The sequence below is a fragment of the Berghia stephanieae genome, chromosome 7, assembly GCF_034508935.2.
Source record: "Berghia stephanieae isolate SIO BIC M18660-M18661 chromosome 7, UCSD_Bste_1.3, whole genome shotgun sequence".
Taxonomy (NCBI): Eukaryota; Metazoa; Mollusca; class Gastropoda; order Nudibranchia; family Aeolidiidae; genus Berghia; species Berghia stephanieae.
Window position 1 is genome coordinate 53,601,704 of NC_088366.1, and position 7,608 is coordinate 53,609,311.

The window sequence follows — 7,608 nt, forward strand, 5'->3', positions numbered from 1 at the left end:
GTGGCCTTGTGTGTTGACTTGATGATGATCTGTCATTACATGACAATAGACGTTCCTGAAGGAAATATGACGCAATGTGACCTTATTGATGATGATCTAATGACATGATAATTGACGTTCTTGAAGGAAATATGAGGCAATGTCCTTGTATGTTGACTTGATGATGATCTAATGACATGACAATATACGTTCTTGAAGGAAATATGAGGTAATGTAGCCTTGTCTGTTGACTTGATGATGATCTAATGACATGACAATAGACGTTCTTGAAGGAAATATGACGCAATGTGACCTTGTGTGTTGACTTTATGATGGTCTAATGACATGACAATAGACGTTCTTGAAGGACAGATGAGGCAATGTGGCCTTGTCTGTTGACTTGATGATGATCTAATGACATGACAATAGACGTTCCTGAAGGAAATATGAAGCAATGTGGCCTTGTCTGTTGACTTGATGATGATCTAATGGCATGACAATAGACGTTCTTGAAGGACAGATGAGGTAATGTAGCCTTGTCTGTTGACTTGATGATGATCTAATGGCATGACAATAGACGTTCTTGAAGGACAGATGAGGTAATGTAGCCTTGTCTGTTGACATTTTCACCATCGGATCACATTTTATCCAAAAAACAAAACAAACAAAACACACACAAAAAAACAAACAAACCCCCCCCCAAAAAAAAACCCCAAAAAAACCCCAACATCTCCTCCCTACATCCTGTTGGGAACCGGTCACCCGAACAATGACATCGGCCATTACCGTTACTATAAATAGATTCATTACACACCAAAACTAATAATAATATTATTAGTTACACTTTATTACTTTAAAAAATGACATCCTCTTTCTCTCTCTCTCTCTCTCTCTCTCTCTCTCTCTCTCTCTCTCTCTTTGTCTCTCCATCCCCTTGGGACCGGTCACCTTAAGCGATGACGTCGACTATTACCGTTACTATAAATAGACTAATTACTGACCCCAGTCATCGTGCCACATGGGACCAGGAGAACAATACATTTATTATGGTTGGTTGTCCTCACACTCTTCATGAAGTTTACCCCAGAATTGATGACGTAGATAGAGCGTCCGAGATAATAACAAAGACAGGACTAGCTAGGAGGATGTGTAGAAGAAAAAAATGGATTGCATTGTATTTTTTTTTTCACTAAATATTGATAATTTATATATTGTAAAGTGCCCAGAGCTTGTTTTTTTTAACACGAAAATGAGCGCTGTATAAAGGTGTATTATTATCATTATTATTATTATTATTATTATTATTATTATTATTATTATTATTATTATTATTATTATTATTATTATTATTATTATTATTATCATCATCATCATTATTATTATTATTATTATTATTATTATTATTATTATTATTATTATTATTATTATTATTATTATTATTATTATTATATTATTATTAATTGATGAAAGTAAAAGTGATGAAGGAAATAATTATAAACAAAAAAAACTGGTTAATAGTAAATTTTGTCGTTTGGCTGAAGAATGGCTTAGAGACAAAAACTTTACTTGTTAATTCAAAAAAAAATATATTGTGATATCATCTTAAGTTGTTATATTTATTTTTGTTCCATGGACGAAAAGTAATCAATGAGACTTTAAAAAGACTACTCTGCGGTATTGTGGTTTGATCGGATCGGAAGGTCCAGGGTTCGAGCCTCGCTCGGCACATAGTTGAATCGTCAGGAGTATAATAAGTGCCTGGCCGTTAACAGCGATGTCTCTGTCGAAAAAAAATTATTATCTTATCGCCTAACAGGCGTCATGTCATGTCTCGTCCTACATGTCATGTGTTGCTGTTGGTCAGGGACCCTTTGTAAAGCGCTTTGAGGACGTTTAATAGGGGGTTGTTAGTTATAGTTGTCTTTGTTGTTTGCGTGAAGAAAGGTTTACATATCAAAAATTCCGTGTAGATTCAAATATTACCTTATTATAGGGAATGAGATTAGCGGAAGAGTAGCGTCCCTTGATTGGAAGTCACGAGCGGAAAAGTTATCAGAGAGAGAACGTCATGTTGGTTGTGCGGCATGAGACACTTCACCGAAAGCGAGGACGAGAGAGACGCATGCGCAAAACCATTTTGACCTTCTCTCTGTAAGGTGACGTCCAATCAAGGGAGTAGCGTCCCTTGATTGGAAGTCACGAGCGGAAAAGTTATCAGAGAGAGAGAACGTCATGTTGGTTGTGCGGCATGAGACACTTCACCGAAAGCGAGGACGATAGAGACTCATGCGCAAAACCATTTTGACGTTCTCTCTGTAAGGTGACGTCCGATCAAGGGACGCTACTCTTCCGCTAATCTCATTCCCTATTTTCTGAAATTGTTATAAAATTAATTTTTGTTCAATGCTTTTAAAATATAGATAATACAAGAATCGAAAAGCAAGAATAAATATTTAACAACTTCAGAAAATAACACAAATATTTGATTATAACGAAACGTTTCGAGCGCAAAATTCTTCTTCACCCAACAATAAAGAATCTATTTGTAACATACTTGTTAATTCTATTTTAGTTTTCAATAAAATTGAGGGCATCACAGTGTCCACAATAAAGTGCTGACCAACATAATATTATTTGATTTTGACGAATAACGTAACATGACATTGGATATTATTGCAGTTTGTTTATCAGTTATTTGAAACTCTCGAATGTACAAGTCGGACATGCCAAATGAATGTAAATAGAGTTAATTATACACGAATATTGAATATGACACTAATTTATGTAGTAGATACTTAATTCTCAACATTATCAATTAATTGACGTCGAATACTATTTCTATAATTGATAAATTGTATCTATGCAAAAAAGTTACACAGAGCATTTAAAGGTTTTTAGAACTTATTAACTCTTAAACTATACGATACGATAATCGCTTTCGGATCGAAAGGTCCTGGGTTCAAGCCTCGCTTGACGCATAGTTGAGTCCTTGGAAAACGCTCTTTACTCACATTCTCTCACCGTACTCAGGTGTAAACTGGGTACCAGGCCCTTAACAGCTTTGTCTATGTCAGGAAAATTGTAATATCGCCTAATAGGCGTCATGTCTATTTTCTACATGTTACGTATAGCAGTTACCAGGGATTCCGAGTAAATGCTTTGAGCACATTTAATCGGATATTGCGCTATAGATAGTTCGAAGATGACGTCACTCAAGCCTTTGTTATTGTATTTTGCCATCCGTGTTTGTGAGTGCTACTCACTAAACTGTATTACTCTGACTATAAAAGTTCATGGTTACACAGAGTTTTGTGTGTTGGTCCGTCATACTTCCGGATGACAATGTTATGAGCTTCTTAGCCAAGCGCATACTATCTATAGATAGTATGCGCTTGTCTAAGAAGTTCACAACATTGCCACCCGAAAGTATAACGGACCAACACACAAAACTATGTGTAACCTTGAACGTGTATAGTCTGGTTGATATAGTTTAGTGAGAATCACTCATAAACGCGGATGGCAAAAGACAATAATAAAGGCCTGACTGACGTCAACTTCATACTATCTATATATAAGCTCTTGTTTTGTTTTTTAAAGTTTTGTTTAGTCAGCAGAGTCAATCAACGTTTTCCATTCGTTATTTTACGTTATTTTACAGTAACAGAGATGCAATCCCGTCGATGCGATATTATTCTCAAGGGGGCCTTACGGACAGACCATTACAATATTAAATCTAAATATTGACATCTTTTGACCTCTGACCCCAGATCAAACAATAATATTCCAATACATGTTTTACGATGAGACATAATTTCTCTCTCTCTCTCTCTCTCTCTCTCTCTCTCTCTCTCTGTCTCTCTCTCTCTTTCTCTCTCTCTCTCTCTCTCTCTTTCGCTCTCTCCCCCTCTCATTCTCTCTCTCTCTCTCTCTCTTTCTCTCTCTCTCTTTCTATCTCTCTCTTTCTATCTCTCTCTTTCTCTCTCTCTCTCTCTCTCTCTCTCTTTTTTCGCTCTCTCTTTTTTATCTCTCTCTCTTTCCCGCTCTCTCTATCTCTGAGCTTCCTCTCACCCCTCCAACCCACTCTCTCTTTCTCCATCTATCTATCCATCTATCTATCTATCTATCTATCTATCTATCTATCTATCTATCTATCTATCTATCTATCTATCTATCTATCTTTCTATAAATCTATCTATCCGTCTGTCCGCCTATCCCAAACTTACATGTAAATACACAAAAAACATAGGCACTCTCACACACACATACACACACACACATACACTCACATACATACATACTTGTATATATACACAAACACACCCAAAATTGCTATTGAAAATTCAGAAGAGAAAGTAAAGTATTTGTTTTGTATCGCACGATCAATTTTGTATCAAATCATTTCCGTCGCTCGTCCGTGCATGCAGAATAAATCTCACAAAGTTTTTGGATATTCAAAAAAAAAAAAAACAAATAAAAAAACAACAACAAAAAAAAAAAAAAAAAACCCCACTAAAATAAAAACGAGAATCGCTGGAATTTTCCCTTTAATGGTGACCCCTCGTATCATAGCGGTATTATAATATAGATAGAACGAAGTATAACTAAACTATAGATAGTATGAAGTTGACGTCACTCAGGTCTTTGTTATTGTTTTTTGCCATCCATGTTTATGTGTAATTCTCACTAAACTGTATTAACCAGACTAAAAACGTTCAAGGTCACACATAGTTTTGTCAGAGTGGCAATGTTGTGAGTTTCTTAGCCAATCGCACAGCATCCATAGGATTCAACATGTTGCGTTTTATTGAAATTTAAGCCCACCGTACACAATAATTATGGGGTGGTCGAGCGGGTTAAGGCATTGCACGTGAGCCGGAAGGTCCTGGGTTCGAGCCCCTATTTCAGCACTTTCGGGGTTTGTTTGTTTTGTTGTTGTTTTTTTTTTTTTTTTGTTTTGTTTGGGGAGGGGGGGGGGGGGTTCGGGGGGTGGGAGTGGAGGGCAGGCTTTTTAACCCTCAAATTTGTTGACTTTGGATGGAATGGGTGATTCCTGTTGATATGGGATATCCTGTATGGTGAATTACTTTCTATATTCCTTTATAGACTGAAAAGGCGAGAGCTTCAGAATCAGAACTTAGTGGAGCAGGCACTGGTGTAGGTAAAGATCTAAATACAAAGTGTGTAGAAAACATTGACAGACAAAGCAAGAAAGAAAAATACACAGACAAAAAAAAAAAACCCCAAAATTTCCAAAAAAACAAAATCAGCCTTCACGTGTAGGGTTCGAACCTCAGACCTCCTGACTACCGGTCAGACGTGCTACCATTACACACACACACACACACACACACACACACACATACACACACAGGGACGATTTAATGCCTATAGATAGTTCGAAGCTGACGTCACTCAGGACTTTGTTATTGCTTTTTTTATTTATTTGTTGTTGTTTTTTTTTTTGCCATCCACGTTTGTGATCAATTCTCACTTTAACTGTATGAACCAGACTATAAAAGTTCATGGTTACACATAGTTTTGTGTGTTGGTCCGTAATACTTCCGGATGACAATGTTGTGAGCTTCCTAGCCACCCAAATAGATAACATGCGCTTGGCTAAGATGCCCACAACACTGACATCCGGAAATAGAACGAACCAAAACACAAAACTGTAACCTTAAACGCTTACAATGTGGTTAATACAGTTTAATGAGAACCACTCATAAACGCAGATGGCAAAAAACAGTAACAAAGACCCGAATGACGTCAATTTATTCTATCTGAATATTCTTCCAATGGGTTTGCATTTCCGCTGTGAATGAATCCTCACTTGCATCACAAAACACCAACATTGAACACGAGCCAGATTGAATTTTTGGGTGTTTTCAGTTTCTTGTATTTTTCTTACTGCCTTACTGGCACTGTTTCATACAGACTTGTTCAGTTCTTTATTATTTTAAAAATGAGCTTTTTTATAGCGCAAAATCCACTCTATGTGCTCAAAGCGCTTTACAAAGGATCCCTGATCAACAGCAACACGTAACATTTAGAACGACACATGACGCCTGTTAGACGATATTACAATTTTTTCGGACAGTACAACGCTGTTAACGGCCAGGTACTCGATCATTTATTTACACCTGAGCACGGTGAGAGAATGTGAGTAAAGAGTTTATTTCAAGGACTCAACTATGCGCCGAGCGAAGCTCGAACCCAGGATCTTCCGATCCGAAAGCGAGTGTCATGCCACTAGACCACATAGCCGGTTTGCATTTCCGTTGTGAACAAACCTCACTTGCATCACAAAACACCAATATTGAACACGAGCCAGATTGAATTTTTGGGGTGTCTTTTACTTTCTTGTATTTTTCTTCCTGCCATATCTGCTGGCACAGTTTCATACAGACTTGCTCCGGTCCTTCTCGATAACATCACACCATGACGCGCGGAAATGGCGTTTAATGAAACATAAATACAGGATCAAGAGTTTATTCTACTCCTTTCCTGGCCAATAACCATAATAATGTTTCTCGAAACAAATCATCATCATCATCATCATCATCATCATCATCATCATCATCATCATCATCATCATCATCATCATCATCACCATCATCATCATCAATAATAATAATAATAATAATAATAATAATAATAATAATAATAATAATAATAATAATAATAATAATAATAATAATAATAATAATAATAATAATAATAATAATAATAATAATAATAATAATAATAATGATACTCATCATCATCATCATCATCATCATCACCATCATCATCATCATCATCATCATCATCATCTATATATTTATATATATATTATTATTTATACATGTGTGTCAAAGCCTTTTGCTTTTGATATAATCCTCTTATTCTTGTGATTATGATTTTCCTTGTGTGTTTGTGTGTGTGTGTTGTGTGTATGTGTCTCTCTGTGTGTGTCTGTGTGTGTCTGTGTGTGTTGTTTGTATATGTGTGTGTGTGTGTGTGTGTGTGTGTGTCATTTTTCTGATGTTGTTTAATCTGAGTTTTGGTTCAAATTGTTATCGATAGTCTAAGATACAAACAAATATAAAAGGGAACAATAATAGTGTGATGTAAAAAAAACAACTGGTTCCTATTTCATTGAAAGTGGAAAACCAGTCTTCCGTAGGACTAAATGCATACCTTATTTTCTAAATACCATCCAACCTCCGTCTTTTACGTCGCTTTGAGCATGTTTAGTGGATATTGTACTATATAAAAGCTCAATTTTTTTTAGAATCTGCCTACGCATCCTGCTTCTAAAATAATTCTGATTCAATCTGTAATGAATTCATTATTAGTCCTCCATCGGATGTATTACATTATAATAAACAAAAATGAATATAACAACTTCAAAAAAGAACAAAATACGAAACACGGAACGTTTCGGGCTCAAAACCCTTCTTCAGCCAACAACAAAAACAATAAAGACATAAATACATTACTAAATACTAAGTATTTTGTTGTGTTTTTTTAAGCTTTTATATTTATTTCTGTTTATTACTTTTTACAGTCCACAGCTTCTAGCAGCCAAGTATCACAATGACTTGTTCCCTGCACACTTCCAATGATTTCGTAACCGGAAACGTAGAA